Source organism: Canis lupus, chromosome X (genome assembly GCF_011100685.1).
Source record: "Canis lupus familiaris isolate Mischka breed German Shepherd chromosome X, alternate assembly UU_Cfam_GSD_1.0, whole genome shotgun sequence".
NCBI lineage: Eukaryota > Metazoa > Chordata > Mammalia > Carnivora > Canidae > Canis > Canis lupus.
In genome coordinates this window covers 85573044-85583856 of record NC_049260.1, presented here as the reverse complement: position 1 = coordinate 85583856, position 10813 = coordinate 85573044, and the positions used below count along the sequence as shown (strand labels likewise).

The window sequence follows — 10813 nt, the reverse complement described above, 5'->3', positions numbered from 1 at the left end:
ATAGAGGCCGGGGTCTCAGCCTTACAGGAGTTTAGAGTCTAATCAGGGAGGCCAACCAAGCACATCTGAAAACATAATGTATCCCAGAGTGATTTTTTTTCTGTACTTGCTACAGGAACTTGGAGAATGGGGAGGTGAGCACTGCCGGAATCTTGAAGAAAATTGCAAAATTTTCAAAGAATGGAATCATAGTTCATTCAAGTGTAACACAGGAAGAGGGATTTTGAGGATGCAAGGAAAAAAACCATAGGATTGGGGGTGCACTCTCTCTTTCACACACATGCAAACACACATACACACACACCCTTCATTTTGGTCACATAATATGGTTCGAGCTTAAAGCATTAAACCGCTTGTTCCAGAATAAATCCTCAGCTGTCAACTACCTTCTAAGGCCAAAACCACTGTGTTCACTGCCTTGCCTTACTGATCCCCACATCTCTACCTCCAGCCCCAAACTTCAGTATTTTATTCAGCAATGCAAGGTCCTAGAAAAGTCAGCAAGAATAGGAACAAAACAAGTGCAGAGATTTGGTATTGAAGTGGCACTCACTAAGTGCCAGGCACAGAGCTATGTTCTGGCTAACTGCTGTTATTACTACTCCAAATAATTTACCTTTTTTTTTTGAGATTTTATTTATTTATTTGAGAGAGAGAAAGTGAGCATGAGCAGGGGAAGTGGCAGAGAGAGACAAGCAAACTCCACGCTGAGTGGGGAGCCTAATGAGGGTCTCAATCCCAGGACCCTGAGATCATGACCTGAGCCGAAGGCAGACGCTAAACTGACTGAGCCACCCAGGTGCCCTGTAACTCCCATTTTTAAGAGTTCACCATGTGCCAAGCATGCAGACACTGCTGAGAACCTTCCATGCATAGCACCTCACAACGATCCTCATAACAATCCTAAAGGATAGGTAATATTATTTCCATTTTTACAAATAAGGAAACTAAGGCACACAGACTTAGAAATATTTGTCCAAGGACCCGCTATTAATAAATGGCAAAACTGAAGTTTGACTTCAGCCTCTGTCTAACTCCAAAGTCTCCATACAGAGACTGTGTACTCTAGTGGGGAGAGCTGGGGGTCAGCAAGATTTCTGTAAAGGGCCAGACAGCAGTTATTTCAGGCATCATGGGCCATATAGTCTCTGTTGTACTTTCTCAACTCTGCCACAGTAGCACAGAAACAGCTATAGATAATATATAAACGAATGCGTATGGCCGGATCCCAATAAAACCTTATTTTTTTAATAATAAATTTCTTTTTATTGGTGTTCAATTTGCCAACATACAGAATAACACCCAGTGCTCATCCCTCCCGTCAAGTGCCCACCCCAGTGCTCGTCACCCAGTCACTCCCACCCCCCCCTCCCCTTCCACCACCCCTAGTTCATTTCCCAGAGTTAGGAGTCTTTCATGTTCTGTCTCCCTTTCTGATATTTCCCACTCATTTTTTCTCCTTTCCCCTTTATTCGCTTTCACTATTTTTTATATTCCCCAAATGAATGAGACCATATAATGTTTGTCCTTCTCCAATTGACTTATTTCACTCAGCATAATACCCTCCAGTTCCATCCATGTTGAAGCAAAAGGTGGGTATTTGTCATTTCTAATGGCTAATATTCCATTGTATACATAAACCACATCTTCTTTATCCATTCATCTTTCGATGGACACTGAGGCTCCTTCCACAGGTTGGCTATTGTGGACATTGCTGAGAGAAACATCGGGGTGTAGGTGTCCCGGCGTTTCATTGCATCTGTATCTTTGGGGTAAATCCCCAACAGTGCAATTGCTGGGTCGTAGGGCAGGTCTATTTTTAACTCTTTGAGGAACCTCCACACAGTTTTCCAGAGTGGCTGCACCAGTTCACATTCCCACCAACAGTGTAAGAGGGTTCCCTTTTCTCTGCATCCTCTCCAACATTTGTGGTTTCCTGCCTTGTTAATTTTCCCCATTCTCACTGGTGTGAGGTGGTATCTCATTGTGGTTTTGAGTTGTATTTCCCTGATGGCAAGTGATGCAGAGCATTTTCTCATGTGCTTGTTGGCCATGTCTATGTCTTCCTCTGTGAGATTTATCTTCAAGTCTTCTGCCCATTTCATGATTGGATTGTTTGTTTCTTTGGTGTTGAGTTTAAAAAGTTCTTTATAGATCTTGGAAACTAGCCCTTTATCTGATATGTCATTTGCAAATATCTTCTCCCATTCTGTAGGTTGTCTTTGAGTTTTGTTGACTGTATCCTTTGCTGTGCAAAAGCTTCTTATCTTGATGAAGTCCCAATAGTTCATTTTTGCTTTTGTTTCTTTTGCCTTCGTGGATGTATCTTGCAAGAAGTTACTGTGGCCGAGTTCAAAAAGGGTGTTGCCTGTGTTCTCCTCTAGGATTTTGATGGAATCTTGTCTCACAATTAGATCTTTCATCCATTTTGAGTTTATCTTTGTGTATGGTGCAAGAGAGTGGTCTAGTTTCATTCTTCTGCATGTGGATGTCCAATTTTCCCAGCACCATTTATTGAAAAGACTGTCTTTCTTCCAATGGATAGTCTTTCCTCCTTTATCGAATATTAGTTGACCATAAAGTTGAGGGTCCACTTCTGGGTTCTCTCTTCTGTTCCATTGATCTATGTGTCTGTTTTTGTGCCAGTACCACACTGTCTTGATGACCACAGCTTTGTAGTACAACCTGAAATCTGGCACTGTGATGCCCCCAGATATGGTTTTCTTTTTTAAAATTCCCCTGGCTATTCGGGGTCTTTTCTGATTCCACACAAATCTTAAAATAATTTGTTTTAACTCTCTGAAGAAAGTCCATGGTATTTTGACAGGGATTGCATTAAACGTGTAAATTGCCCTGGGTAACATTGACATTTTCACAATAATAATTCTTCCAATCCATTAGCATGGAATATTTTTCCATCTCTTTGTGTCTTCCTCAATTTCTTTCAGAAGAGTTCTATAGTTTTTAGGGTATAGATCCTTTACCTCTTTGGTTAGGTTTATTCCTAGGTATCTTATGCTTTTGGGTGCAATTGTAAATGAGATTGACTCCTTAATTTCTATTTCTTCAGTCTCCTTCTTAGTGTATAGAAATGCCACTGATTTCTGGGCATTGATTTTGTATCCTGCCACACTACCAAATTGCTGTATGAGTTCTAGCAATCTTGGGGTGAAGGCTTTTGGGTTTTCTATGTAGAGTATCATGTCATCGGCAAAGAGGGAGAGTTTGACTTCTTCTTTGCCAATTTGAAAGCCTTTAATGTCTTTTTGTTGTCTGATTGCTGAGGCTAGGACTTCCAGTACTATGTTGAATAGCAGTGGTGAGAGTGGACATCCCTGTCTTGTTCCTGATCTTAGGGGAAAGGCTCCCAGTGCTTCCCCATTGAGAATGATATTTGCTGTGGGCTTTTCGTTATTGGTCTGTAATTCTCCTTTTTGGTGGGGTCTTTGTCTGGTTTTGGAATTAAGGTGATGCTGGCCTCATAGAACAAATTTGGAAGGACTCCATCTCTTTCTATCTTTCCAAACAACTTTAGTAGAATAGGTATGGTTTCTTCTTTAAACGTTTGATAGAATTCCCCTGGGAAGCCATCTGGCCCTGGACTCTTGTGTCTTGGGAGGTTTTTGATTACTGCTTCCATTTCCTCCCTGGTTATTGGCCTGTTCAGGTTTTCTATTTCTTCCTGTTTCAGTTTTGGTAGTTTGTGGCTTTCCAGGAATGTGTCCATTTCTTCTAGATTGCCTAATTTATTGGCGTATAGCTGTTCATAATATGTTTTTTTTTTTTTTTTTTTTTTTTTTTTTTTTTTTTATACTTTATTTATTTATTTTTTTTATTGGTGTTCAATTTACTAACATACAGAATAACACCCAGTGCCCGTCACCCATTCACTCCCACCCCCCGCCCTCCTCCCCTTCTACCACCCCTAGTTCGTTTCCCAGAGTTAGCAGTCTTTACGTTCTGTCTCCCTTTCTGATATTTCCCACACATTTCTTCTCCCTTCCCTTATTTTCCCTTTCACTATTATTTATATTCCCCAAATGAATGAGAACATATAATGTTTGTCCTTCTCCAACTGACTTACTTCACTCAGCATAATACCCTCCAGTTCCATCCACGTTGAAGCAAATGGTGGGTATTTGTCATTTCTAATAGCTGAGTAATATTCCATTGTATACATAAACCACATCTTCTTTATCCATTCATCTTTCGTTGGACACCGAGGCTCCTTCCACAGTTTGGCTATAGTGGCCATTGCTGCTAGAAACATCGGGGTGCAGGTGTCCCGGCGTTTCATTGCATTTGTATCTTTGGGGTAAATCCCCAACAGTGCAATTGCTGGGTCGTAGGGCAGGTATATTTTTAACTGTTTGAGGAACCTCCACACAGTTTTCCAGAGTGGCTGCACCAGTTCACATTCCCACCAACAGTGTAAGAGGGTTCCCTTTTCTCCGCATCCTCTCCAACATTTGTTGTTTCCTGCCTTGTTAATTTTCCCCCTTCTCACTGGTGTGAGGTGGTATCTCATTGTAGTTTTGATTTGTATTTCCCTGATGGCAAGTGATGCAGAGCATTTTCTCATATGCATGTTGGCCATGTCTATGTCTTCCTCTGTGAGATTTCTGTTCATGTCTTTTGCCCATTTCATGATTGGATTGTTTGTTTCTTTGGTGTTGAGTTTAATAAGTTCTTTATAGATCTTGGAAACTAGCCCTTTATCTGATATGTCATTTGCAAATATCTTCTCCCATTCTGTAGGTTGTCTTTGAGTTTTGTTGACTGTATCCTTTGCTGTGCAAAAGCTTCTTATCTTGATGAAGTCCCAATAGTTCATTTTTGCTTTTGTTTCTTTTGCCTTCGTGGATGTATCTTGCAAGAAGTTACTATGGCCGAGTTCAAAAAGGGTGTTGCCTGTGTTCTTCTCTAGGATTTTGATGGAATCTTGTCTCACATTTAGATCTTTCATCCATTTTGAGTTTATCTTTGTGTATGGTGAAAGAGAGTGGTCTAGTTTCATTCTTCTGCATGTGGATGTCCAATTTTCCCAGCACCATTTATTGAAGAGACTGTCTTTCTTCCAATGGATAGTCTTTCCTCCTTTATCGAATATTAGTTGCCCATAAAGTTCAGGGTCCACTTCTGGATTCTCTATTCTGTTCCACTGATCTATGTGTCTGTTTTTGTGCCAGTACCACACTGTCTTGATGACCACAGCTTTGTAGTACAACCTGAAATCTGGCACTGTGATGCCCCCAGATATGGTTTTCTTTTTTAAAATTCCCCTGGCTATTCGGGGTCTTTTCTGATTCCACACAAATCTTAAAATAATTTGTTCTAACTCTCTGAAGAAAGTCCATGGTATTTTGATAGGGATTGCATTAAACGTGTATATTGCCCTGGGTAACATTGACATTTTCACAATATTAATTCTGCCAATCCATGAGCATGGAATATTTTTCCATCTCTTTGTGTCTTCCTCAATTTCTTTCAGAAGTGTTCTATAGTTTTTAGGGTATAGATCCTTTACATCTTTGGTGAGGTTTATTCCTAGGTATCTTATGCTTTTGGGTGCAATTGTAAATGGGATTGACTCCTTAATTTCTCTTTCTTCAGTCTCATTGTTAGTGTATAGAAATGCCACTGACTTCTGGACATTGATTTTGTATCCTGCCACGCTACCGAATTGCTGTATGAGTTCTAGCAATCTTGGGGTGGAGACTTTTGGGTTTTCTATGTAGAGTATCATGTCATCGGCGAAGAGAGAGAGTTTGACTTCTTCTTTGCCAATTTGAATGCCTTTAATGTCTTTTTGTTGTCTGATTGCTGAGGCTAGGACTTCCAGTACTATGTTGAATAGCAGTGGTGAGAGTGGACATCCCTGTCTTGTTCCTGATCTTAGGGGAAAGGCTCCCAGTGCTTCCCCATTGAGAATGATATTTGCTGTGGGCTTTTCATAGATGGCTTTTAAGATGTCGAGGAATGTTCCCTCTATCCCTACACTCTGAAGAGTTTTAATCAGGAATGGATGCTGTATTTTGTCAAATGCTTTCTCTGCATCCAATGAGAGGATCATATGGTTCTTGGTTTTTCTCTTGCTGATATGATGAATCACATTGATTGTTTTACGGGTGTTGAACCAGCCTTGTGTCCCAGGGATAAATCCTACTTGGTCATGGTGAATAATTTTCTTAATGTACTGTTGGATCCTATTGGCCAGTATCTTGTTGAGAATTTTTGCATCCATGTTCATCAGGGATATTGGTCTGTAATTCTCCTTTTTGGCGGGGTCTTTGTCTGGCTTTGGAATTAAGGTGATGCTGGCTTCATAGAACGAATTTGGAAGTACTCCATCTCTTTCTATCTTTCCAAACAGCTTTAGGAGAATAGTATGATTTCTTCTTTAAACGTTTGATAAAATTCTCCTGGGAAGCCATCTGGCCCTGGACTCTTGTGTCTTGGGAGGTTTTTGATGACTGCTTCAATTTCCTCCCTGGTTATTGGCCTGTTCAGGTTTTCTATTTCTTCCTGTTCCAGTTTTGGTAGTTTGTGGCTTTCCAGGAATGCGTCCATTTCTTCTAGATTGCCTAATTTATTGGCGTATAGCTGTTCATAATATGTTTTTAAAATCGTTTGTATTTCCTTGGTGTTGGTAGTGATCTCTCCTTTCTCATTCATGATTTTATTAATTTGAGTCTTCTCTCTCTTCTTTTTAATAAGGCTGGCTAATGGTTGATCTATCTTATTAATTCTTTCAAAGAACCAACTCTTGGTTCTGTTGATCTGTTCCACAGTTCTTCTGGTCTCGATTTCGTTGAGTTCTGCTCGAATCTTTATTAACTCCCTTCTTCTCTTGGGTGTAGGATCTATTTGCTGTTTTTTCTCTAGCTCCTTTATGTGTAAGGTTAGCTTTTGTATTTGAGTTCTTTCCAGTTTTTGAATGGATGCTTGCATTGCGATGTATTTCCCCCTTAGGACTGCTTTTGCTGCATCCCAAAGATTTTGAACGGTTGTATCTTCATTCTCATTAGTTTCCATGAATCTTTTTAATTCTTCCTTAATTTCCTGGTTGACCCTTTCATCTTTTAGCAAGATGGTCCTTAACCTCCATGTGTTTGAGGTCCTTCCAAATTTCTTGTTGTGGTTTAGTTCTGATTTCAAGGCATTATGGTCTGAGAATATGCAGGGGACGATCCCAATCTTTTGGTATCGGTTCAGACCCGATTTGTGATCCAGTATGTGGTCTATTCTGGAGAAAGTTCCATGTGCGCTTGAGAAGAATGTGTATTCAGTTGAGTTTGGATGTAAAGTTCTGTAGATATCTGTGAAATCCATCTGGTCCAGTGTATCATTTAAAGCTCTCGTTTCTTTGGAGATGTTTTGCTTAGAAGACCTATCGAGTATAGAAAGAGCTAGATTGAAGTCACCAAGTATAAGTGTATTATTATCTAAGTATTTCTTCACTTTGGTTAATAATTGATTGATATATTTGGCAGCTCCCACATTCGGAGCATATATATTGAGGATTGTTAAGTCCTCTTGTTGAATAGATCCTTTAAGTATGATATAGTGTCCCTCTTCATCTCTCACTACAGTCTTTGGGGTAAATTTTAGTTTATCTGATATAAGGATGGCTACCCCTGCTTTCTTTTGAGGACCATTCGAATGGTAAATGGTTCTCCAACCTTTTATTTTCAGGCTGTAGGTGTCCTTCTGTCTAAAATGAGTCTCTTGTAGACAGCAAATAGATGGGTCCTGCTTTTTTATCCAGTCTGAAACCCTGCGCCTTTTGATGGGGTCATTAAGCCCGTTCACATTCAGAGTTACTATTGAGAGATATGAGTTTAGTGTCATCATGATATCTATTCAGTCTTTGTTTTTGTGGACTGTTCCACTGAACTTCTTCTTAAAGGGGAATTTTAAGAGTCCCCCTTAAAATTTCTTGCAGAGCTGGTTTGGAGGTCACATATTCTTTTAGTTGCTGCCTGTCTTGGAAGCTCTTTATCTCTCCTTCCATTTTGAATGAGAGCCTTGCTGGATAAAGGATTCTTGGTTGCATGTTCTTCTCATTTAGGACCCTGAATATATCCTGCCAGCCCTTTCTGGCCTGCCAGGTCTCTGTGGAGAGGTCTGCTGTTACCCTAATACTCCTCCCCATAAAAGTCAGGGATTTCTTGTCTCTTGCTGCTTTAAGGATCTTCTCCTTATCTTTGGAATTTGCAAGCTTCACAATTAAATGTCGAGGTGTTGAACGGTTTTTATTGATTTTAGGGGGGGATCTCTCTATTTCCTGGATCTGAATGCCTGTTTCCCTTCCCAGATTAGGAAAGTTTTCAGCTAGAATTTGTTCAAATACATATTCTGGCCCTCTGTCCCTTTCGGCGCCCTCGGGAACCCCAATTAAACGTAGGTTTTTCTTCCTCAGGCTGTCGTTTATTTCCCTTAATCTATCTTCATGGTCTTTTAATTGTTTGTCTCTTTTTTCCTCAGTTTCCCTCTTTGCTATCAACTTGTCTTCTAGGTCACTCACTCGTTCTTCCACCTCGTTAACCCTCGTCGTTAGGACTTCTAGTTTGGATTGCATCTCATTCAATTGATTTTTAATTTCTGCCTGATTAGCTCTAAATTCTGCAGTCATGAAGTCTCTTGAGTCCTTTATGCTTTTTTCTAGAGCCACCAGTAGCTGTATAATAGTGCTTCTGAATTGGCTTTCTGACATTGAATTGTAATCCAGATTTTGTAACTCTGTGGGAGAGAGGACTGTTTCTGATTCTTTCTTTTGAGGTGATGTTTTCCTTCTAGTCATTTTGCTCAGTGCAGAGTGGCCAAAAGCAAGTTGTATTGGGAAAAAGAGAAAAAGAGAGGAGAGAAAGAAGGAAAGAAAAGAGAAAGAGAAAAAAAAAGGGAAGAAAAAGAAAAAAAAAACGAAAAAAAAAAAAAAAGAAGAAAAAGAGAAAGAAAAAGAAAGGAGAAAAAAAAGGGGGTGGGGAAGGAAACAAATCAAAAAGCAAAACAAAACAAAAACAAAAACAAAAACAAACAAACAAAAAAAGAACCACCGGGGAGTATCTTCTGATTCTGTGTACTTTAAGTCCCTTGGCTTCTCCTGGAAGTTGTCCGTCTAGCTGGTGTTCTGGGGGAGGGGCCTGTTGTGCTGATTTTCAGGTGTTAGCAGTTGGGGGAGCTGCTGTGCCCCTGCCTGGTGCAGGGCTCAGTGGGGGTTGTTTACCCCGTGAGGCCGCAGGAGGAACAGCCCCAGTGGCGGGGCAGCTCTGGAAACCTGGATTCAGCTCCGGCGGGAACTCCGTCTGCAGGGCCTGGAGGCTCCGAGGCGGGGCCGCTGATCTGCTCAGCTGGGGCAGGAGCGTCCTTGCTGTCCTGGGCCCTCCCGGCCTCTGCCTGTCCCGGGGGAGGCGGGATCCTGGGCTGTGTCCCGGCGCCCTGTGCTCCGGAGCCTGCGCTGTTGGATTCGCGCTCCCGGGCCGTGCAACCCCCTCCGCGGAGCCGCCGCCCGAGCCCCTCCGAGCTGCTCCTGGAACCGCGCAGCCCCCTCCGCACGGAGCCTCTTCCTCTGCCCGAGCCCCTCCGAGCTGCTCCCGGGGCCGCGCAGCCCCCTCCGCGGAGCCGCCGCCCGAGCCCCTTCAGCTGCTCCGGGTCCCGCCGGGTCCCGCCGTGCGCGCTGCAGCCCTTAGGGAGCTCGGCGCACTCTCCTGGGCGCGCAGTTGCTGTTACTGTCCCCGGGAGTCCGAGGGCATCCCCGCCCTCCCGGGTCCTGCTCCAACTCCCCGCGAGCCCCTTTCCGCCGGGAAGGTCGGTGCAGCTCTTGCGTCTCCGGGACGGGGCTCTCCTGTCCTGGGGACACTCGCCCCGGCCTCAGCCCGGCTCCTCGCGGGGCCCCTCCCCCTTGGAGGCCTTTGTTTCTTTACTTCTTTTTCCCCGTCTTCCTACCTTGTTAGAAGCGCGAACTCTTCTCACTGTCGCATTCCAGCTGGTCTCTCTTTAAATCTCAGGCCGAATTCATAGATTTTCAGGATAATTTGAAGGTTTTCTAGGTAGTTTGGTGGAGACAGGTGATTTGGAGACCCTACTCTTCCGCCATCTTGCTCCTCCCCCCTCATAATATGTTTTTAAAATTGTTTGTATTTCCTTGGTGTTGGTAGTGATCTCTCCTTTCTCATTCATGATTTTATTAATTTGAGTCTTCTCTCTCTTCTTTTTATTAAGGCTGGCTAATGGTTTATCTATCTTATTAATTCTTTCAAAGAACCAACTCCTGGTTCTGTTGATCTGTTCCACAGTTCTTCTGGTCTCGATTGCGTTGAGTTCTGCTCGAATCTTTATTAACTCCCTTCTTCTCTTGGGTGTAGGATCTATTTGCTGTTTTTTCTCTAGCTCCTTTATGTGTAAGGTTAGCTTTTGTATTTGAGTTCTTTCCAGTTTTTGGATGGATGCTTGTATTGCGATGTATTTCCCCCTTAGGACTGCTTTTGCTGCATCCCAAAGATTTTGAACGGTTGTATCTTCATTCTCATTAGTTTCCATGAATATTTTAATTCTTCCTTAATTTCCTGGTTGACCCTTTCATCTTTTAGCAAGATGGTCCTTAACCTCCACGTGTTTGAAGTCCTTCCAAACCTCTTGTTGTGATTTAGTTCTAATTTCAAGGCATTATGGTCTGAGAATATGGAGGGGACGATCCCAATCTTTTGGTGTTGGTTCAGACCCGATTTGTGACCCAGTATGTGGTCTATTCTGGAGAAAGTTCCATGTGCACTTGAGAAGAATGTGTATTCAGCTGAGTTTGGATGTAAAGTTC

General features: G+C 42.3%; 1 protein-coding gene across 1 annotated transcript in view; it reads left to right on the top strand.

Moving 5' to 3' along the window:
* TRPC5 (transient receptor potential cation channel subfamily C member 5) overlaps positions 1-10813 on the top strand; it is a 182543-nt gene that overhangs the window by 96817 nt on the left and 74913 nt on the right. The gene's annotated exons all lie outside the window — the stretch shown is intronic.